Source organism: Colobus angolensis, unplaced genomic scaffold, assembly GCF_000951035.1.
Source record: "Colobus angolensis palliatus isolate OR3802 unplaced genomic scaffold, Cang.pa_1.0 Scaffold23, whole genome shotgun sequence".
NCBI classification, from domain to species: Eukaryota; Metazoa; Chordata; class Mammalia; order Primates; family Cercopithecidae; genus Colobus; species Colobus angolensis.
In genome coordinates this window covers 766,018-789,832 of record NW_012115488.1, presented here as the reverse complement: position 1 = coordinate 789,832, position 23,815 = coordinate 766,018, and the positions used below count along the sequence as shown (strand labels likewise).

General features: G+C 40.2%; 1 long non-coding RNA gene across 1 annotated transcript; it reads right to left on the bottom strand.

Moving 5' to 3' along the window:
- Positions 1-1,062: 1,062 nt before the first annotated feature.
- On the bottom strand, positions 1,063-4,604 carry LOC105513364. The gene is made up of 2 exons (XR_001002006.1): positions 3,071-4,604; positions 1,063-2,049 (listed from the first exon to the last, which is right to left on the bottom strand). It is a non-coding gene; the product is annotated as an uncharacterized LOC105513364 (long non-coding RNA).
- Between the last annotated feature and the right edge of the window lie 19,211 nt (positions 4,605-23,815).

The window sequence follows — 23,815 nt, the reverse complement described above, 5'->3', positions numbered from 1 at the left end:
TTTCAGTTCTCCCACATTTTTGCCTTGATCCCTGGATAAGAAACCAATATATCAAAGTGAATACCTTGTTTGTGTTTATCATTGTTATCTTTATGAGAAGGCATTAACCCTCGCCCTTTGAGATAACGGAATCAGTCGACCTCAGATCAAACAAACTGAACTAAGAATGTCTGAGACATGGGAAGTTGTCCCTGGGATGTTGGTAGGCGGTGGCGCTATCCAGCTTTAGAAAACGAACCCCCACCCTCACCCCCAAGGCATTCAGAAATAATTTTATTTGCTCTTATTCATCAGCAAAGGAAAAGTAGCAAACCCCAGAGCCAAAGACTATTCATCCCACCCTGTGATAACCCTGACCCTAGTAAAGCCAACATCTGTCTCGTGTTTGAGGTGGCTGACAGCCAACTGGGGATCAGAAAACAACAATTTCCCTGGTCAGATGTAAGCCTTGTCCAGCATGTTGACTTTATAAACCACCCTGTAAGTTCAGTAAATTTAATTGGTAGATAGGGTTGTCTTTTCTTGGCTCATTTCCCACCAATTAATATTACCGGCATGAGTACCCATATGATCAGACATACACTAACAAGACTCTGTCTAGACAGGCAGAAAAGGTTTTTTCTTTGTATTTTTTCCAGAATTAGGCATTAATGTGCTACTCATGAATGGAACAAATGTTTACATAAATCCATACTGGGAAAAGAAATTATTCTCTCAAACACTTCCAGGGGAGACATCATTGGCAGGATTAGTTGCATATTGGAGCTACCATATTAGTTCATTCCCCCTGTACTTCAAAGATGTAGGAGCCAACAAGAGGGAGGGCACCACAGTAAGAAATGTGAGTAGCAAGATTATAAATCAGTACTTTTGACAGGGTGATTCCAGACAGCTTTGCTTTAACCAACATTCAACCTTACTTTATAGTGGTGAGGAGGTATTGAGCATAGTTAAGTTTTAAAAATGACCACGGCCTTCCCTACAATATGGTATGAAAAACTATAAAAGGCACTTTTAAATGTTACCTGGAAAATCTTAAGTGAGGTATATAGTGCAGAAATATCTGTTATCCAAAATCTAAGATTTTATTGTTTTCAAAAGAGGAATTTTTAAAAGCACCCCCTCCAAGGCAAACAAAAAATGTCAAGCTCTAAGACGTAAATAAAACTGCAAACTAACTTTTCCCCAACTACTCAACTCATAACTTTCCCCAATCCCTTTTTAGTGTTTGCTTATACCGAACAAATTATGAAACTAAATCTGCTAGGGAAGGCTGAGTTCATAAGGTTTTGGGTAAGTAACTCCAACAACCATCATTAATTATTAACATTATGGGTTCCTCCATTCTCACAAGTGATCAAACCACGTCAACACTTGGCACATTTTCAAAATTCTGCTAAGAAATAGCAGAGAACACAGAAGTATTATATAATATGGTCCCTGCCCTCAAGGAGTTCATAATCAGATTATCCATACCAGTTTAATTCTTAAGATGACTGCTGTAAGAAACTGAAACCCAACAGATAACATCATGGTAGTTTTCCTGTTGAAAAGGAAGATTTTCATCAGTTGAATGGACAGTGACATTTCACTTTTGGAGAGAGGAAATTTGGCCTTCTACACATGAGGTTCCATGAGGGCTGCCGTCATTGTATCCATTTCCTCCCAAATAAAGACATGTGACCCAAACTGGGTCACACGAAGTCCTGCCCGTCGATGTCTTTGACACGGAGCTAACGAAGAGGCTGCTGCTTCTCTGGAAAGCGGTGGGAGGCACTGACACTGGAGCTTCCTGTGGCTGCTGTTTGCCGGGCATGGGCCTCACTGAGAGGATAGGGCCAATACGCAGAGAGAAGCAGAGAGAAGAGGGACAGCACAGCACTGTACACTCTGCTTCCAGAAACCTGAGGCTAACCATACCCTGCCCTTCCCACAGTTTGGTTATGTTTGCCAGCAGGTTCCATCCCTGGTAAGCTCGTTGGAGTTGGACTTCTATCCCTTACAACCAAAACGTGTCTTGACATCAGTTGTCCTCCATCTTCAATGTACCTAACAAAAGAAATGGAGTCTTAGACTTCAACAGGAATTACATGATAGATATGACATATTATATACGAATTTTGACTCTAAAGGGACTCAACCATTAAACTTGCTACAAAGTGTGGATGTGGAACCTATTCTTGGTCTTCAAATTATCTCAGATGACTGTCTTGAATAACTTTACATGCAGAACAAGGCCTAGACGGATGCATAATTCTTAAACTATTTGTTCTACACATCTTGGACCTGTTGAAATGGTCCAAAGATGACCCACCCCACTGAGCATTGAAACTACCTATTCCTGCCTTCTGATTCCAAGTGCCCTCCATTCACCATCATCTGCTGCTTCTGCACCTCCACAGGCACAAATACTAGGACGGCACTGAACATACCCCGTGTGATTATTCACAAACACATCTTCACATCGCCTGCAAGTTCTCTGCCTTCTACTGAAGCCTCTGTGGAATCCACTTCTCCCTCCTGGCCATGGGGCCACCACATTAGCTGAATCACCTGCCCTTCCTTCTTCCATCCCTCCCAACTCAGAAAACCCCTGGTATCCCCTTGAGGACCACATTTTGAGAACCACTAAACAAGAGGAGTTTCTACGATTCCCACCAACACTATCATCTCTGCATGATAGCACAAACTTTTCTTTCTCTGAGTGTTCTTTTTTGGCAATTAAAGGGGCAGATTTTAGAAGTTTCTCTCCTTTCTATCCTACAGTTATAAAAAACGAAAAATGGGCATTACACGAACCCAACCAAGAATACTGTTTTTTCAGCTGCTTTTCCTTAACCTTGAGATTCCTGAATTGAAATGGGGGACGGAGAATAATTAGGTATGATGTTTGGGAAATTGATTCCTAATAGTTTGTGAGGTTTAGAGTATTCGTCATTTCACCCACTATTCAAGTGTTTCTTCATGGTTTGCTCCACAAAGAAAAAGGTCTCTTGGGAGTCAAATCTGTTTGAAATTATTCAGCTCAAAGACTGACACTGTGAAATTAGAGAGAAAGAGGTCAAATAACCTTATCGGTGGATTTTCAGAGTAAAGTATGGTCTGGCATCATGTAGACATTCTCAGATGGCCACAGACACTGAAGAGACAAAAAGAATTTTCCAAAAAAGAAGAATTTTTCTTACATAAAGAGATCCAAATCCCACCCACATAATTTTTTTGTTGTCATTTTTTCGCCCTTGACCCTCCGCTGCTAACACTGCTTCTAAATTACTGCAGACACAGTGGAATTTGGAATCTCCATTAATATTTACAAAGCTTGCCACCCAGGCTATGACCCACCCTGCTGTTTCAGAATGATAAATTCATCTGCCTCCACTGAGACCTGAGAAATCTTATTTCGCTGGGGAATAAGCATAATTTCTGCCATACACATGATGTGATTATCAAGTCTGGTTTATCAGCCAGCAGATCTCCTAAGGCTATTTCATGGCAAAAAAAAAAAAAAAAAAAAGTATTCAATAAAACTTTGGAATGACTAGAATATCATTTTCTCCAAAAGTCTTACTTCCTTCATAGCCATTAATGTCACTAAAGTACAAGTAGGCACAAGACTAAATAGAAACTAGTAACCATTTCAGAAATGTGCTATGACACATGAGTCCCCATCTAAATAAGGAATGCACTCTGAAGCAGCTAGATGCAGAAATGCATTTCCTCCCAGTAGCTCTCCATTCCAACTATGAGTTTGTTTTTCTTTCACTGAGAAAAAAAATAAAAAATGAGTTGACAACATTTGTTGTTTTAATGATTTTGTTTAAAAATAAACAAATTGGGATCCTTCTTCATTTTAAGGACCAAAGTCAGCTAGGAAGTTAGACCACATGATTTCCAAGGTCTTGTCCTTGGAAAATTCAAAATAGATCTAAAATTCAAAATGGCATACAATGAAGTGACCGATCTTGATACAGTATAGACGAGTGCAGCAGGAATTCAGAAGAGGGGAGCAAAGTGTGACACGGTGTCATCAAATGTGGGAGCTCACAGACGTTTTGGTTTGTCCTTCTGGGAACATGAGACACTGGCATATTCGCTCTCCTTTAAGTTAGGTGTGGTCAGGTGGCCAATTCTGACCCAAATACCTTAAGCAAATGTGACAGTGACATATGGGGTGAAGGTGTCAGGGAGTAGAACCCCTCCAATCCTATGGGATGGACATGCATTGTTATTTGTTCCTTTATATCCACTGAGATTTGGGAGTTGGAATTGCAATGTAACCTTGGTCCTCCTAGCTGAAAAGGATGGCTTTGTAGAGAAGGCGATACTTTGATCATATAGTGAAGAGAAGAGAGAAGAAAGTGGTTGAGAGATTCCAAAAATGAGATCTAGTCCAGAGATTCTCAACAACGTAAAATCAGATAAATAAGAATATTCAGAAATGGGGCTCAGGCATCAGAATTTTCAAAAGCTTCTCAGGTGATTCTACAGTACATCCATATTCAATAATAAATTGTCAATTTACAATAAAATAAAAACATTAAAATAAAGGACTTTCAGGGCTGAGAACCACTGATTTCAATGATAGGGATGAGGGCAGAATAAAAGTAAATAGATAAGACATGAATAAGCACAAAGAGTTTTTGCAATTCCCATATCTTCAAAAGTCCTAGATAGAGTTTCCAGATAACTTCAGCAAAGATTTAAAAAAGTTAAAATTTTGTACTACCAAAAAAATTATTTGACATAGAATGGTCAGTTAATGAATTACAACTGGCATTTCTCAGTGTTGATTTTTCAAAAAAAATTCTTCTTTTTCTTACAAAAAGAAAGGAATATTTGAAACCCTAGGCCAGTTTTACCCCTAAACGATTTATATTTTTGTCTCTAAGGTTCACATATCCATTCATTATCCATTACACTAATAACACTGTTACAAATAATATTAATAGCTAATATTTATTATTTACTATGAGCAAAACATTATGCTAAGTAATTTGCAATAACCTCACTTAGTCCACACAACAAACCTTGCTGGATAGTTAATTTTTTTTTTTTTTAATCTCACTCTGTGGCCCAGGCGACAGTGCAGTGGTGCAATCATAGCTCACTACAGCCTTGAACTCCTGGGCTCGAACAATACCCACTCCTCAGCCTCTGGAGCAGCTAGGACTACAGGCACACACTGCCATGCCCAGCTAAGTTTTTTAAAATTTTTGTAGAGATGAGGTCTCACTAGGTTGCCCAGCTGGTCTTTAACTCCTGGGCTAAAGCGATCCTCCTGCCTAGGCCACCCAAAAAGCTGGGATTACAGGTGTAAGCCACCACACCTAGCATTAGTTACTATTATTAACCACATTTTGCAGAGGAAGAAACTGAGCACAGAGACATAAGTAAATTTACCAAGAATGTCATATCAAAGGAGTAGATTTGGGAAGGAACCCAGGTTTTTATGAGTCCAAAACCTACTATTTTGACTATTAGATCTAACTGACTCACGAAAATTTATTTACACTTCATCATTTTACTAAATAACTATAAAAGAATAAAGAAGCTGTTTTAATTTGAAACATAGACTATTTGATGGAAAAAACAAATCTACTTATCAAGTAATGTGGGTTCTTCATGGGAAATAAACATCATGTCCAAAGTATCACTGTTCTTATAAAAAGAATTTGCTGAGGAGGAAAAGACAAGTTTCACCTGCCCTCAACCCCTACAGTGAAATAGCAATTTGAATTAGTTCACAATTAGCCCAATTCAGAGTCAGCTGTTACTCACACTTAGCGTAGCAGAAATTCATTTGTAGGCAGTGCTAACCAGTTCTTCTTCAATACAAGGTAATTTCAAATTGAAAAATATACAGAAAGGTAATATTTTGATATTTGAATATTTGAAATTAAATATAATTGGGGAATTCTTGATTCAAGTTGGTTAATCATTTTTGGGAAAAACTGTCAAATAGCATTGATTTAAAAGAACCTTGGATAGCACATATATCCAATATGTCCATAGAGTTGTGCATTTCTTGTGTGATAAATAAAGCTTATGATAAACCAGAATCTTGCCAATGGTCTGCTGTGCAGAACTCCATAGAGACATCCGAACTGATATGCCAATAAAGATCACACACCCTTTTCCAAGGAGTAAATAGGCATGATAGCAAACAACCTAGACTTACCAGATGAGTGAGAACATTTGCAAACAAATGAGTAGCAGTAATAATTTACTTCAAACTCTTCACAGGTCTGGAACCAAATTTTAATCAGTATGTGTATAACCAATAAAAGCCAAGGGATCTACGTAGTCCAATTTTAGAGTAATATTACATTCAGGAAAAGAAAGTCCAGAAATCAAAAATAACTTTAAAGGTCACTCAAATAATTTACTTGCATTTCTGAAAGACCCCTGATATGGTTTGGCTGGGTCTCCATCCAAATCTCATCTTGAATTCCTGTGTGATGGGAGGGACCTAGTGGGAGGTAATTTAATCACAGGGGCAGGTCTTTCCTGTGCTGTTCTCATGATAGTGAATAACTCTCACAAGATTTGGTAGTTTTGAAAAGGGGAATTTCCCTGCAAAAACTCTCTTTTTTTGTCTGCTGCCATGTGAGACATGCCTTTCACCTTCCACCATGATCGTGAAGTCTCCCAGTCATGTGAAACTGTAAGTCCAATAAACCTCTATCTTTGTGTAATTACCCAGACTCAGGTATGTCTTTATCAGCAGCATGAAAACAGACTAATAAAGTAAATTGGTATCAGTAGAGTGGGGCACTGCTAAAAAGATACCCAAAAATGTGGAAGCAATTTTGGAACTGGGTAGCAGGTAGCAGTTACAACAGTTTGGAGGGCTCAGGAGAAGATAGGAAAATGTGGGAAAGTTTGGAACTCCTTAGAGACTTGTTGAATGGCTTTGACCAAAATACTGATAATGATATGGACAATGAAATCCAGGCTGAGGTGGTCTCAGACAGACATGAGGAAATTGTTAGGAACTGGAGCAAAGGTGACTCTTGTTATGTTTTAACAAAGAGACTGGCAGCATTTTGCCTCTGTCCTAGAAATCTGTGGAAGTTTGAACTTGAGAGAGATGATTTAGGGTATCTGGCAGAAGAAATTTCTAAGCATCAAAGCATTCAAGAGGTGACTTGAGTATGTTAGAGGCATTCGGTTTTATAAGGGAAGTAGAGCATAAAAGCTTGGAAAATTTGCAGCCTGACAATGAAATAGAAAAGAAAATTCCATTTTCTGAGGATAAATTCAAGCCAGCTACAGAAATTTGCATAAGTAACAAGAAGCCAAATGTTAATCCCCAAGAAAATGGGGAAAACGTCTCCAAGTCATGTCAGAGGTCTTCATGTCAGCCTCTCCTATCACAGGCCTGGAGGCCTACGAGGAAAAAGTGATTTCGTGAGCTGGGCCCAGGGTCCCTGTGCTGTGTGCAGCCTAGGGACTTCGTGCCCTGTGTCCCAGCCACTCCAGACATGGCTGAAAGTGGCCAATGTAGCACTTGGGCCATGGCTTCAGAGGGTGCCAGCCTCAAGCCTTGGCAGCTTCCATGTGGTGTTGAGCCTGCCAGTGTGCAGAAGTCGAGAACTGGGGTTTGAGAACCTCCACCTAGATTTCAGAAGATGTATGGAAATGCCTGGATGCTCAGGCAGAAGTTTGCTGCAGGGGCAGGGCCTTCACGGAGAACCTCTGCTAGGGCAGTGTGGAAGGGAAATATGGGGTTGGAGCCCACACACTGATTCCCCACTGGAGCACTGCCTAGTGGAGCTGTGAGAAGAGGGCCACCATCCTCCAGACCCCAGAATGGTAGATCCACCAACAGCTTACACCGTGTGCCTGGGAAAGCCGCAGACACTCAACACCAGCCCATGAAAGCAGTCAGGAGGGAGGCTGTACCTTACAAAGGCACAGGCAGAGCTGTCCAAGACCATAGGAACCCACCTTTTGCATCAGTGTGACCTGGATGTGAGACCTGGAGTCAAAGGAGATCATTTTGCCCTTCTAGATTTCAGACTTGCATGGGGCCTCTAGCCCCTTTGTTTTGGCCAATTTCTCCCATTTGGAACAGCTGTATTTACCCAATGCCTGTACCCCCATTGTATCTCAGAAGAAACTAACTTGATTTTTATTTTACTGGCTCATAGGTGGAAGGGACTTGCCTTGTCTCAGATGAGACTTCAGACTGTGAACTTCTGAGTTAATGCCGAGATGAGTTAAGACTTTGTGGGACTGTTGGGAAGGCATGATTGGGTTTTGAAATGTGAGAACACGAGATTTGGGAGGTGCCAGGAGTGGAATGATACGGTTTGGCTGTGACCCCAGCCGAATCTCATCTTGAATTCCCATGTGTTATGGGAGGGACCCAGTGGGAGGTAATTGAATCATGAGGGCAGGTCTTTCCTGTGCTGTTCTCATGGTAATGAATAAGTCTCACAAGATCTAATGGTTTTAGAAAGGGGAATTTCCCTGCACAAACTCTCTTTTCTTGTCTGCCACCATGTGAGACGTGCCTTTTACCTTCCACAGTGATTGTGAGGTCTCCCTAGCCACATGGAACAGTAAGTTCAAAAACCTCTTTCTTTTTGTAAATTGCCCAGTCTCAGGTATGTCTTTATCAGCAGAATGAAAACGAGCTAATATGACCCCATTTGTAATAACAACAACAAATTATAAATCTTATTTTTTCTGTTTCCCAATTCTTTAGGGCCCAGAACTACTCCCAGAGACTGATAATTGCTAAATTTTTCAAAACTCTCTATTGAAACACAGCCATAAAGAGTAGGTTATATTATTGATACACTCACTCCTTTCTGACCATTCCTCTGTGGGAAGAATACACTTCCCTATCCCATTAATATTGGCCTTGATCATGTGACTTACTTTGACCAGAACAATGAGAACAGATGTAATGTATCCCACAACCAAGCAGACACTTTAAATGTGCTTGTATAGTTTGACTTGGTCTCCTGTGCGCACTTCTATCTGCTCTCTGCCATAAGAAGAAAAAGTTCCAAGTAGACACATAGAACAGACATGAACTTGACCCAAAGCCTGAAATGAAGTCACCAAAGCTGACCACAAACCTATGAATGAAAAATCAATGTCTGGCTATGTAAGATGCTGAGATCTGGTGGTGTTTGTTACACGGTATATTGCAACAAAAGCTGATACACAATGCAATTTTTCTCCTTTCCTTCTGCTTCCCCTGTCTCCATCCCCAGCAAGCAAGAACTCCACTTCTTTAGGAAGGGAGAGGAGAGATAAATTGGAATATGCAGTGCAAAATCAACTTGACTGGGAGAAGGAAAACGTTATTAACTACATAATGATGGGAAAAGTGACATCATGCCATATTAAAGGAGGCAGTCTCTAAGACTGAGAAATAAAATCAGTGCAGCCATCAGTGAGCCCTGAAGTCAGCAAGGAGAGAAGCAGAGGCAGTGTCACCCAAGGTCCAATTGGAGGACTATAATCATCTCAAATAAAAAATAAGCCACTTTAGCTGACTTATGTGCAAGGAAGAGTGGGCTTTTGGGGCCTGGTATAAGAAAGTATGCTGGGGGTAACTTAAGCCAGACAGGCCTGTAATGACTGCCCATACCTGCTTGATAGTTCTCCACCCTGGATTGATCCAAGAACCCTGTGACCCATGATCATGGGTGTAAAAATAATAGTGATATTCTCTCTTGTATGAAACTAAATACATAACTTAGAGCCTTCTCTTTAATTAAGCCAATACATTCGTCACACCAGTCGCCTTTGCGCTTTCATCCTGCTGTGTGGCAGACTGAGGACTTGGTATTAATGTAGCTTTTGTATCATGAGAAGTCTAGCCCTTGACACATGCAGTTCCTTGGCAAAAGTATTTATGTTTGAAATGTCCTTAACTGAATGACCAGTTGGGATGTTCTTAGAAACTACCAGAAGCTGGGAGCTTCCCTGGCTCTAGACCGATTGAGGATCATAAACCTTGCTCAGCAAAGTAGACACCTGAAGGCCCACAGCATCATCTCTGATCATGTGCCAGGACCACTCCATTAAGATGAGTTCTGAAAATAGACTGACGCTTTGATTAAATCCAACATTAAGCCTGGATTTTCCTCAGGCTCCTGAAGGTCAGAGTCAATGTAGGCTCAAGGTAAGGAAGCCTTCACTGCCTCAGAAAAGTATAAACTCCTTAAGAGGCTGAGGCAGGAGAATGGCATAAACCCGGGAGGCGGAGCTTGCAGGGAGCTGAGATCCGGCCACTGTACTCCAGCCTGGGCGACAGAGCCAGACTCCGTCTCAAAAAAAAAAAAAAAAAAAAAAAAAAAAAAAAAAAAAAAAAAAGCCTTCTCTTTGCTACTGCTCACCATGCTAATGTCACACACACACACAAAAAAAAACTCAAAGCAATAAAAAAATTAAACCAGCTGTTATTTTTCAAGCACCATGTCTCCCTGCTGCTGCCTAAAGGAGCCCTGTTTAAATGCTTTTTCTTTGTTTTTTCTTACTCCTTTCTTCTTCAGAAAACACCTCTTTTTTCTAACAAATTAATAAAGCAAGTCATTTTTCACCAACTTACAAATACCAAGATAGGAAAATCCATTGTAAAGAGCTGATGAGGCAATTATAAGGGATGAGGAATGAACGCTAACATTTCTGCCCTGCCTGCATGACTAAGATTTATAACTGTAAACCTGCAAATCTCTGGCTTATGTATGCAAATATGGGTCCAATTAGTGATTCACCTGCAACTGCTAATTAAAAGGCCTGGGGTGATGGATTGCCACTAAGCAGGCAGGCAGGGGCCTGACTGTCCAGCATCATCAATTCCCACACAAAGGATAGCCCAAGGAGAGAATCTCTGAAGATTAGCTCCCTAAAGAACCATCAGAATTTTATATCTACTAATTTGGAAGAAAAAAATAAGTCATGTGGGAAAATGTAATTATAATGCAGCTAGAAAATAAAAACAGGCAAATTAAACCAAGCATTGTTGCATCATTAAAGGAGAAAATAACCGTTCTGAGTAATTTTCCCATGGAATTCGGAACAAAAAAAAAAAGAATTGGAAAAAGGTTTGGAAGAAACCACATGTGATTCTTTCCCCTCCAATTACAACAAATTTCCATAGTTCTCAACTCAGCAAAATGCCTGAACCAAAGTTTGGCAAACAGCAGAGAATAAAGTTGTTAATAAAATAAAAAATTCAAGTCCAAGCCTTCCAGACAGAGCCAGGTTGAATAGGTTCTTGTATTACTTAAACTAGGTTTGGAGACATTGATTCAATTCCTGACTTCCAGTTTCAGCTAAAACAATCCAATTAAAATTCAAATTAAAAAAAAAAAAAAGCCCTGCTTTTCACAGCCCACAAGTAGTAGCATCTATAGATCTCTAGTTCCGTCTTATATAAAATGTTAGAATAGAATATCTCTTCCTTTGTCAGCCCCTTGGCTCAGTCACACAGACATAAATTACCAAACCATTGCTGTGGCTACAGTGCTTTATGATCTGCTATCCCTCAAACCCACACCTCTTCATGACTGTCATGTCTCAACCCAAAGGACAACCACGGCAGCTGCTATTTGGACCAAGAGCCAGGCCTGTGGCCACACAGACCTCGCCTTCAAAGGGCTGCTAAATGCAGGGTCTTGTTGGGTTAGGAGTGTTTCTTCCAGGCAGCCCTAGCATGTGCGGGGTATATGAGGGCTCTTGCAGAATGGCTTCCCACACATGGCATCCTGGAGAACCTAATGAGGTGTCACATAAAAACTACTCCTTAATTAAGTGACCTCAGAGGGGGAAACGGCAGGTGGGCAATGTCAGGGTGCTACTGGCAGGAAAATCAAATAGATGCTTATTAGGTTTACCTCATCAGTAAATATCACTGCCTTGGAGAATGAAGAAAAACAATAAATAACCCTTAGTATCTTGAAACATTGGCCTTTTAGCACACACCACTACCCCACCCAGTCTTCCATTTGCTCTGCTTTATTTACAGTCCCTTATATTAAACTCATACACTAATTAGTTTTACCCTCATTAATTATTTGTATTTATAGTTAAAATACATCACATCTTCCTAGGTGAAATGTATTTGAGTATTTGCTGAGTCCTACTACGTGCCAGGTGCTTCTTGGTGTATTATCTTCGGAAACCTTTACACCAACCAGGTGAGGCTGTGAGTTGCCCGACATCATTCAGTTATCAACTAGAAAAGAGGCATTCAAGCCTCCGTTCCATGGCAGCTGCCACCCACTATTGACGGGACCCACTTTCTCCCCCCGTCTTTGTCGTCTAATTTGAGTGTGTTCCCTATTCTTTTTGGAATCATCTTTTTGTGGTTTTTACCCACTGATCATTGATCTCCTCATTCTTCTGTTTTCTAAGCTTTTCTCAATTCTCTGCACTTCTTTCTTTATACTCTTAATTCTTTACCCTTCCCCTTTTCCCTTGATACTGGGCACCCCAAATCCTCACATTAGCAATACACCAAGGAAAGACACAGACTATCCATACCGTCTACCCTGACTCCCTCATTTAAAGAAACCAATGATGGGAAAAGTTAGGTAACAAATCCAAGGGCCCACTGATAGTCGAGAGTTGGACTATGTTAAAACAATTAATTGGGAAGCCATTAGGCTGAGATGGCTCCAGCACCTTGGGTTATATAAGCAAACAGAAACCTAACTCACTGCAAACAGTAAAACAAAACTTAGGTTTAACTAATCAGAAACCGCCAACTCACCTCTAGCTAGGGACTTTCCACTTTAACCAATGACATCTTTTATTTGTTTTGTTTTCAAAAACACATTATAAAAGTTTATCTTTTCACACCTTCAGGGGAACCCTGAACTGCTTACAGTCTGGTGCTACCCAATTCATGAATTGCTATCTGTTCAAATAAACTTATTACAATATGAATGTGCCTAATTTTATGTTAATAACAGTGTAAAAATTAAATCTTAATTTTCACTTTGGTGTTTTTTCAGGCTTTACAAGTTTCCTGTCACGTTCCTTACCCATAATCACACAGTACAAGTCCACTTGTCCTCACTGAATAGCTTTCCTGGAGATCTGCACCCCACCCGAGCTGTCCTGTTCAGCACTTTCAACATGTGTGCACCAGACTTGAGCTCCCTGAGGTCAGAGACCTCGGTTTTTTGCCTTTGTGTCTCCAGCACTTGACACTGAGTTGGCACCTATAAAGGATTGTTGGATGAATGAATTAATGAGTGAATGAATGAATGAATGAATACTGTTTCTTCACAGGTCCCAAAACACACCTTCTCCATTTTTACCTACATTGTCTTAAAGTTCTCCCTGCCTGAAACACTTTACCCCACTGGTTTATTCTCCTGGTTTATTCCATTCACATTTCAAAGACAAGCTCAAATCCCTTCTCTTCCATTGAGCATTTGCAAAGCACTCCAGCTTACCTAGATTTTTCTCATCCCTAATCTCCTGTAGAAATCGTCCATCTAGGCCGGACACAGTGGCTCACGCCTGTAACCCCAGCACTCTGGGAGGCCAAGGCAGGTGGATCATGAGGTCAGGAGATGGAGACCATCCTAGCTAACATGGTGAAACCCCATCTCTACTAAAAATACAAAAAATCAGCTGGGTGCAGTGGCGGGCACCTGTAGTCCCAGCTACTCAGGTGGCTGAGTCAGGAGAATGGCGTGAACCCAGGAGGCAGATCTTGCAGTGAGCTGAGTTCACACCACTGCACTCCAGCCTGGGTGACAGAGCAAGACTCCGTCTCAAAAAAAAAAAAAAAAAAAAAGAAATCATCCATCTATATAATATCTATATAATTCAATTTAAAATTTTAAAATTTAATTATATGTAGTTTGCTTCATTCATGTGAGTCTTATCACAAGATCTTTAGGAATAAGTACCAATTCTTATATTAAAATAACAATTAGTATGTAGCTAGAGCTTTGTAGCTCACAAAGTACTTTTTTCACACAATATTGTCTCCTTTAGTCCTCTCAGCAACCCCACGGGGTAGGTACTGGATGCATCTGCTCTAGTTCCAGGTGTGCTTCCGCCTGGTTCTGTGATCCTCAGAGCCAAGGCTCTTCCTTCACATGCTGCCCTGTGCCATGTGGGGATCCCACTGATACACTTGTCAATGGACAAAAGAACTGATATATACATTCAGTAGCAATTCACATGTGTTTAACCATATGCTTTTTGAAATTAATACTCCAACACTTCCCTAATCTACATTTTTCTATCTTTCATTTAATCTTAATCCTCTATTTCCCCCTTATCCCTGTTGAAACAAATTAGGTGCATAATTAGAAATCTGGGTTCCTTTCACTCAGCCTTTAGATCATAAACTCATTGCACAGTTAATATTTTAGGGTGATTAAAGCCATTGCCACATATCTACTGTCAAAGAAGATTTAGGATTTGGTCACGGAGGCTACCTGAGATTATCCCATTTATTATACCACTGGGGAAAAGTAAAGATACTGGTGCTTGTTCTACCTGAAAGACAAGCTAATATGAATCAGGTTGATAGGCACTTATTCCCAGGTGATTATGTTTTCTCCTTTTGAAAGAACTTGGGTCACAGAAGTACTGAAGGAGCTCAAAGGAGGTTCTTATAAAAGAGTGAAGACCCATTGTCTGTTGGCTTCTATTCAGAATCAATGCCCAAAAATGATCCTGAATTTAAGGAGCCCTCTACTTGGGCTAAGTGAACACTAACATTTTCATTCTGCCAGTGGTTTTTGTTGCTTTGGGTAACAACTTTGCATTTAAAAATTCTTTCCCCTCGATTTCACCAAGTATATTCTCTTACAAAAGTTCATGATCTAATTGCACTTTTTATAACATGAACTTACATGCATGTTGTAACATGCAGTTACCATGCTTGGTCTGGGGACAAGTTAGGGGCAGCCTGAGAGAATAAAAGTTATATAAGAATTAAGGTATTTTTAAATGAAATCCTGAAACTATTCCATATGATACTACACATACAAATCATCGTACAGTTGTCAAAACTCATAGATTGTACAACACCCAAAGTGAACCTTAGTCTAAACATGGACTTTGGGTGGTTATGGTATATCAATGTAGGTTCATCAATTATAAGAAATGTACCACACTGATGGGGGATGTTAATAATGTCAGAAGCTATGCATGTGTGGGGCAGGGATATACAGGATATCTCTCAAGTTGCTATGAACCAAAAACAGCTCTAAAAAAGTCTTTAAAAAAGTCTATTTTAAAAAATAAAATTCAGCTTCTGCTAATATACACACATACATGCACATGTTCAATACTATTCTATTTTTTGTTTTATAAGAGGTCAGAAATATTCATGTACCTTGATTGCAAATTGCTTTTACTTTCACATTATGACATTTCAGTGAAAAAAAAAAACAATGAAAAGTGGGTTCCAATAAAGAGGCCAAGAAACCCACTGAAAGAATTAAGTCTGATTCCCAATAACTGTGGAAAAACCTCAACAGAAATTCAGCCAGCTTATGGTCAGTTTTAAACTTAAATTCATCTTCAAGATTTACTAGCTAGAAGAGATGAGTTGTAGAAATCGATGCTTGCACAGCCTTTTCCAATCTTCACTCATAACCATCCCTTAGGAAAGAATGCTTTCTTTTATTTTCTGCCTTTTATCCACAACCTGTCAACAACCTCTTCCATGCAACTGGCAAGTGAAAACCCTCTGTCAATAAACAGCTCATGCACTTGTCTATAGCTTCGGGAGCTTCTTTCTGAGGTTCCCCACATGAACAAAGGACAAGGCTCTTTCTTGGGCAGTTCCAATAAAGTAGCTTCAGCCACTTTATTAGAAACTAGCTAGACAAGGCTGGGTGCGGTGGCTCACGCCTGTAATCTCAGCACTTTGGGAGGCCGAGGCGGGCAGATCATGAGGTCAAGAGACTGAGACCATCCTGGTCAGCATGGCGAAACCCCGTCTCTACTAAAAATTCAAAAAAATTAGCTGGGCTTGGTGGCACGCGCCTATAGTCCCAGCTACTCAGGAGGCTGAGGCAGGAGAATCGTTTGAACCTGGGAGGTGGAGGTTGCAGTGAGCTGAGATCGTGCCACTGCACTCCAGCCTAGTGACAGAGTGAAACTCTGTCTAAAAAAAAAAAAGAAACTAGCTAGACAATAATCTAGACAGAGATGTTTCTCTGCTGTTGTATTTACTCTTCCCTCAGCACTGGCTTTCTGAAGCTCCCAGTGATCTAATTTTTCAAGTCATTTGTCTACTTCCAGCTATCCTTGGTAGAAGGTTCTAGTGATAAATATATTATGACTGAACCAAGCTTTCCCTAGTTTATTAATTCATACAAATTAATTAATTTTTCAAACATGTGCTTCCTGAGGCCCATAACAACTTCTTTCAACTCCAGATTGTCAAGCACTCACATGGGTGTTATCTTTGGAACTGCAACCAGTAAGAGGGAAAGTAGAATGGTCAGAAAGCAGAGAAGGAAACCTGTTTTCTTAGAAAAATGTCAGAAGCCATCTCTTATCTCAAATCAACAAAGACTGTGAAAGGAAAGAGAAAAAAAAAAGTGAATATTGTATATAGGCCATAATTCATCACTGTAAGTCCAGTAAACCTATCACAAGAACGTCCAAGCTTGCTTCTGTTTTCTAATAACATTTCTTTGCCCATCAAATAAGAATTAAGATCCTTATCTTGTTATGGTGGCAACATGCCTTGCTTTAGGATGGAATATCATTTAGAATTTGTACTCAGAAATTGTCTTGACACTTTTCTCTTGTCTACCTGAAGAGAAAGAGAAAGCCCAGGGGAAAAAGAAGTATTCAGAGAGTGAAGAAGTATTGAGTTCCTTTTATAGGAACTTTGTAACTCTTCTTTTCATCACTGGTTCTTCATTTTAGGAAGAGCTGGAGATAAAAATTGTGAGGTTAATCAGAATACGGGTCTCATGTAATGCATTTCATGTGTCTTCTAATGATTCCTAGTAAATCCTAATAGGTTAAGGAAAGTGGTCCATTAGCTGCTGTGTCTTCCATCTGCCAAATCATTTCCCACAGTCCTTGGTAAATTCCCCAAATCTGCCTTTTTCTTTTCTTTTCTTTTCTTTTTTTTTTTTTTTTGGTGTGTGTGTGTGTGTGTGTGTGTGAGAGAGAGAGAGAGAGAGAGAGCCTTGCTCTATCACCCAGGCAGGAGTGCAGTGACACAGTCATGGCTCACTGCAGCCTCGACCTCTCAAGCTCAAGCATGTTCATCCTACCTCTGCCTCCCAAGTAGCTAGAACTACAGGCACACGCCACCACACCCGGCTAATTTTTGCATTTTTATTTGTTTGTTTGGTTTTGGTTTTCATTTGGTTTGGTTTGGTTTTTTGAGACGGAGTCTCACTCTGTCGCCCAGGCTGGAGTTCAGTGGCACGATCTCAGCTCACTGCAACCTCCACCTCTTGGGTTCAAGCGATTCTCCTGCCTCAGCTTCCTGAACAGCTGGGACTACATATATGTGCCACCACACCAAGCTAATTTTTGTGTTTTTAGTAGAGACAGAGTTTCACCATATTGGCCAGGCTGGTCTTGAACTTCTGACCTCATGATCCACCCGCCTGGGCCTCCCAAAGTGCTGGGATTACAGGTGTGAGCCAACGTGTCCGGCCAATTTTTGCATTTTTAGTAAAGACAGGGTTTCACCATGTTGCCCAGGCTGGTCTCAAACTCCTGGGCTCAAGCGATCTGTCTGCCTTGGCCTCCCAAAGTCCAGGGATTACAGGCGTAAGCTACCACACCCAGCCTCTGGCTTTTTTCTAGCCACAATCAACTTTTATTCAATTAACTAAGTCTCCAAAACTTCCCATGCTCCCACAAGGAAGTGAGTAGAGGTATAAATGAAACAAGATTGGCTATAAGTTAATAATTTTTGAATCTGAGGGATGAGTATGTGAAGGTTTATTACACTCTTCATTAGCTGTAGATATACTTTTATGTATATTTGAAATTTTCCTTAATAAATATTTTACAATAAAAAGTCTATCAATCATCTCAGTCAAGTGCAGTGTTTTAAATAATAAATTCTGAAAAAAAATCTTCAAAAAAATACTATAGCATCATAGCTATTTTAAATTCTATCCCTAGGCAATATAACAGAGCCCTTTCTTGCCCCTTACTGCAGGTAATTCAGATGACACACTCTTTCCTCACCTCCTCTCTGCTCTTCTCTTGCACTTACAAAACATAATCAGTCGTTTAGACTGGAGTGTGGTGGATTCTTGGTTCTATGATTCTCAATAGTGTATACATCTCCTCTTCTGGCTAGGAAAGGCAACCCCTAAAGGAATGGCTTTACCAACTTACAAATTAGTTGGGAAGATCATTTGTGGGCAAATCCTTTGTACCTCCAATGTAGTAGATGCTGTTGGTGCCCTCCTCCGATCCCCTTCATCAGCTAGGACAATAGCCTCTCACTGCAGAGAAGGTTGGCCAGGGCCATGCTGATAAATGTTTAACATCTGGCTGCCTGCAGGAGTGTAAGGCCTGGGATTTGTAGCTTTTGTTGATTTTCATGACGTAATGCTTCCATCATGGCCGATTGCAAGCTGTCAGGGTGAAGTCACAGAACGGGCATTTGGGAAGTGCTGTGCAGTCAGCACTTGTGAGCTGTGGTTGAGCTGACTCCAGCACACCATGGCTACATACAGCTTATAACTGTTCCTTTCTCTGGGGAATTGCCTCCTGACTGAAGACTGTCGCCTTTCAGGCTTCACCCATGGATATCTGTAAATGATGACCAACTGATATGGGTGTACAAAATTCCAGCCCCCGTGCCTTGAGGTGGGTCAATTCTGTGTATGAATTATTCATCAGAACCCACCCACACGCACACAATGAATCAGATCACATTCCTTAAGAGGACATCATTGTACAGCTCTTTGCCCTTTCCTCTCCTGCTTCTCTCACTTATTAGCAGGTTTTTTCCCCCTAAAGAATATGCCATGCCCTTAGGGAATTGCATGCAGCTGAATGCTTGCCTCAGGCACTGCTTCAAGGGAACCCAGCCTGAGATACATTCAAAACGTACCCCAAGGGGCAAGCTTTCCTAAAACTTCCCTCCAATACACTCCAAATAATACAAAGAGATAATACTAATCTTAGGAGATACAAGAGTACAACCCAAAGCATCCAACTACAGACCCCACATTTTTAAAGTCTTTTTTCACAGTAAAAATGCATGCAAAATGTTAACCTATGTTCCATAATATCTCTGTTTAACACTAAAAATGTCATATTTTTTTTCTCCAGAATTCTTGTGTAGAGTCCATGTTCCAAGATGCTATACTGTATACATCCCATGGCTGTTCCACCTATGAAGGTAAACATGCCCAAGTCAGAAAAGCCTGAATAAACTTGAAAGCCACTCAAAGCTTGGCTGCTCAGCTTTCAACTCGCAATCAGCAGCGTGCATTGCCAATCCTTAGAGACTGTCTCTTCAGCACTGGAAGGTCAGAGCAGACCTACTCCAAACACAGTGTTACTATATCCCAGTTTCTCCTTTAGTTTCATCAGGAAGGAAGGAAGGGGAGAGCAAAAAAAAAAAGGAATTCCACCACCAAGAGTTAGACTTCAAAATGATCTTCATGTATTCTTTCGTATCTTCCTTTTACAGATGAGAAAACCAAGATCTGAAGCACAAAGTAATTTGCTGAAGGTCACAAAAGCAGTTAATGCTAGAACCAAGATCCCCACATCTCTGGATTTTCAGGCAGGTTTCTCTGCTTGCCCATATTGCCTGCCCAGCTTCTGAGGACAATCTTGACTGTCCTGTGAACTGGGGTCACTCAGTCAAATGTCGCTGCTGATACCCCAAGGTTGAATGGCAGTTTATTTAGCATGGCAGCTTTCAGACTCCAAGTGTTTCTGAGTGCTGAGTGTGTGTTAGAAACCACCACTTCGTCCAAAACTGGCCAAAGTGGAGAATTGTTTTGTACTTCCCAGCTGTATTTCCTTGACAATAGATGGTCTGAGAATGCCCTCTGGTGCCTTCCTACTGTGTCTTCAAGCACTTTAGAGGCAGGAGGTGGCTGTGGGAAAGGATGAAGAAAAGCTAGGCTCCTGGAAATGGTTTTTTCTCTCAAAAAATGTGGCGTGGGTGTACTGTCAGCAAACTGTGGCAGGATTCGACCAGGAAGTTGGATAAAAACATACTGTGTGGTTACGCCTCCTCTGTTGCATTTGCCTTTTTTCCTCTAATGATGAATATAATTCTTTTTAATTGCACAATTATTTAAATACTTATTCAACTCATATTAATAGAAGGCATAGAAACAATAACAAATTGGTAGGCATAAAAATCTCTGACACAATTTTAATTTAGGCATATCCTTTTCTGGTTTTCTGCATAACATGATTACCATTTCTCAAGAACATGAGCAAAAGCACACTCCCTGGGTCCTCAGAATGGAGTGCACCTTCTCAAGTACACTGCCACTTTAGTTTTAATTACATGTATTTGAGAAAAAGAAGATTGACACTTCTTCCCCAAGATGCACCCCTCAAGAAGTTGAAAGGAGCACTGAGTAGAAGTAGAAAAGTAGAAAAGTACTACTTTTCCTGAGTAGAAGAAGGGGAAAAAAGCAATTAAAGGCTCTCTAGGGCTATAACCTAGATACATTTGTCCCTTTTAAACCTTACATTGATCAGAAATATGAAATATAAGATTTGGGAAGGAGAGTGTGTATTTTAGCCCTCCCTCACATCAGGACTGGTCATAGCAATACCTGTTATTTATTGACTATTAACTCAATGCCAGGTAATATAAGCATTTCACATGAATTATTTCATTTAAAGCCTCACAACCACCTCAGGAGAAAGGTGCTATTGTTTTCTGCATTGTATAGATGAGAAACTTGAATCATGGAGATATTAAATGCATTGCCCAAGGTCACTCAGCCACTAGAAAGGCCAGCACTCAAGCATCAATCTGCTCGGCTCCCAAGCCCATGCTTTTAGCCCTCTGGATATATGGCATCCACAACTTTCCTAAACAGCCTTCCTGTTCCCTCTCCTTAAATTCATCCAACAACGAGCAAATCATTCTATTATCTAACAGCTCTCATTGCTTAAATCACTCCTGTTACCCAATATTTGGTACCGGATGGTGCAGCAGTTTGCTCCCTGTTCTACTTGACCTTCCTTTAAATATTTGAAACCAGATATCAGGTCACTAGTCCACTTTCCCAGCTTGCTCTTCTCTAACTAAAATGCCCCCAGGTCCTCCAACTGTTCCTTGATTAAGTCGCTTTCCAGGCCTTTCACTACCCAGGTTCACTCCAGCTGTGTAGCAGCTCTCCCCACAAAATCGAAATGCGATAGCTAGCAGTGAACAACACCCTAAATGTAGTCTGACTATAGCAGGGCAGAGTGGGACTACTGCCTCCTTATTACCGAAATCATTTCTAATTAAAAGGCATCTTTAATTCTTACAGCAGTTGTATCACATTGGTCATTCGTGTGGTGACCACAGCCACCAAAAAACCCTCGCCTTTCTCCCAAGGAGAGTAAGATCTTCCCCTAGCACAAATGCACACTAAAGTTCTGAACTAAAATGAAGGATTTATTTAATTTAAACTTCATATTCTTATTTGTTCTGAGTTCTTAATTTTTTTGCACTATTGAGATCATCCAAACCTCAGGTCAAGATGGCCAAAAACGTGAGGTCCACAGACAGCCCTGAAGCCTCCCTCCCAAGTGGCACCCACTAGAATTCAGTGTCCTTCACATATCCCTGTCCAACTGGCCACAAAGCCTCCTAGCTTCACTATCACCCTGCTCGTATACCTTCATATTTCCCACAAGGACGTCATAAGAGGTTCTATCAAACGTCTTCCTGAAATCCAGACACATTTTGTCTGTGGAATTTCCCCTCCCCACCAGTCTCCCCACTCTATCAAAAAAGGAAGCAAAGTTCATTGGGTATATCTTGTTTTTAAGCAAACCCACATTTAGTGAATCCATATTTATACATACCACCAGGCTCAATGGGATGTTTATTTCAGAAAATGAACATTCTTCCAAGAAACCTAATTTTAAATAGAATAGAGAAATAACATTTTAGCTACATTTTTTCACTTGTAAAAGCACTTGAAAAAACATATTTTCAGGTCCATCAATACCACCATGGGGCTCAGCATTTATCATAGTATTTAAGTGATAGATGCCACTTAAATACTATATTTCCAAAATATAATTAAGCTTTGACCACAACTGCATTAATCAGGATTGGAACTTTACCTGCATCATACTTTAACCAGAGAAGTAAATCTCACCAAGGCAATTTGATATCTGGATTAAGTTCTGTATTCAGAATACATTAAATTCCACCTTCTAAAACTTTCTGGACAAGGACCAGAATGTCTGCCATTCCGGACAATGAAAATTGAGCTGCTATTGAAAGATTTCGATATTACAGACAAAGATCCCATTGCGTAAGCATACCATACATACTAAAACCAAAAAAAATAAAAATAAAAAAATAGATGAGGACATTTTTTAAAGATATTATTTATTGAAAGTAGTGTACCATTTATTTAGAATATGTCAGGATGTTCTGAGAGTTTAACAAATGTGAACTCAATCCCTGAAACAACCCTTAATGACAGTCACTTTTATTTTCTTCATTTTTAACAGAAGGGAAGATGAAGGCACAATCAGGTTAAATGACTTGCTCGAAGACACACAGCTAGGAAGTGGTATGGAGCCTCAACAGTGAAAATTAAAAGTGTTATGCTTAAAACTTGAACAAAAAAATTCATAGAGACTTTCCATTCTGCCGTTGGACATTCTCAAAAAATGTCTTAAATACTTTTACTTTTCTCCTCACTTCAATTGGCAGTGTTATATGTTTCTTCATGAAAGAATAAGTTTAAAAGGTAAGTGAATAAGATAAATACATTCTGCAGTGTCAAAGGTCACACATGGCTGGCTTGAGTTTACCATTCTTGGGTCCTCGAGTTCAATTCACTGACTTCAATTCCTGATCCTTGTGGTAGCTCCAATGTCTACTATTCTGCTGGGCTGGCCCTTCGTAGGTACTAAATAAATCTTTATTGAATTCAATTAAGTGAATTTGTTACTGAGGCATTTCAGGCTGCACCATATAAAGATATTAATAATAGCCCTAACATTTACCTCAAAATACTTTCCAAGTCTTGTTAGCTTACCCACTCGTTTACAAAAGATTTAGACTCACATTTCTACGCGTAGGATTTAGGATACTTCGCTCCATCAATTACATTATACTTTTAAGAACTGTGAGAGTTAACAGTCACAAACCCCAGTAGAACATTCTAACGTGGCCATATTTTACACAAATTCGAAATAGTGTAATATGAAAAATTCACATAGTCTCTTCACACTCAAAATGTGAAGTAATATAAGTGCCTCAAATTTAAATTCTTTCTGAGGATCAAAGAATTTTAAGGCTAGCAGGCCAAATGAACTGTAAAACTGAATTCAGGATATGGCCTGAATTATGCAAGTTTGGAATTACGCAGCCTTGAAGGCCACATCCTTTTCATAAATGCCACCAACCCCAACACATCACCAAGGGACTACACAAAGGAAGCACTGCTGTATAACAACTTGGTGGCTGAAGTCTTGGAGGCCAAACAGGCTCAGAAGCTTCAAGCCAAAGCAGCTGTCCTCAGCCTCTCAAAAATCTATGCAATTACAGAGAAAAATGCTGAGACACACAACAGGAAGATGAAAATTAAACTCAAGAGACCCATGACCAAATTGCACCCACGTGTCTAAATGTTGGTGGTGCTAGCCCTGAAACAGCAGGCTC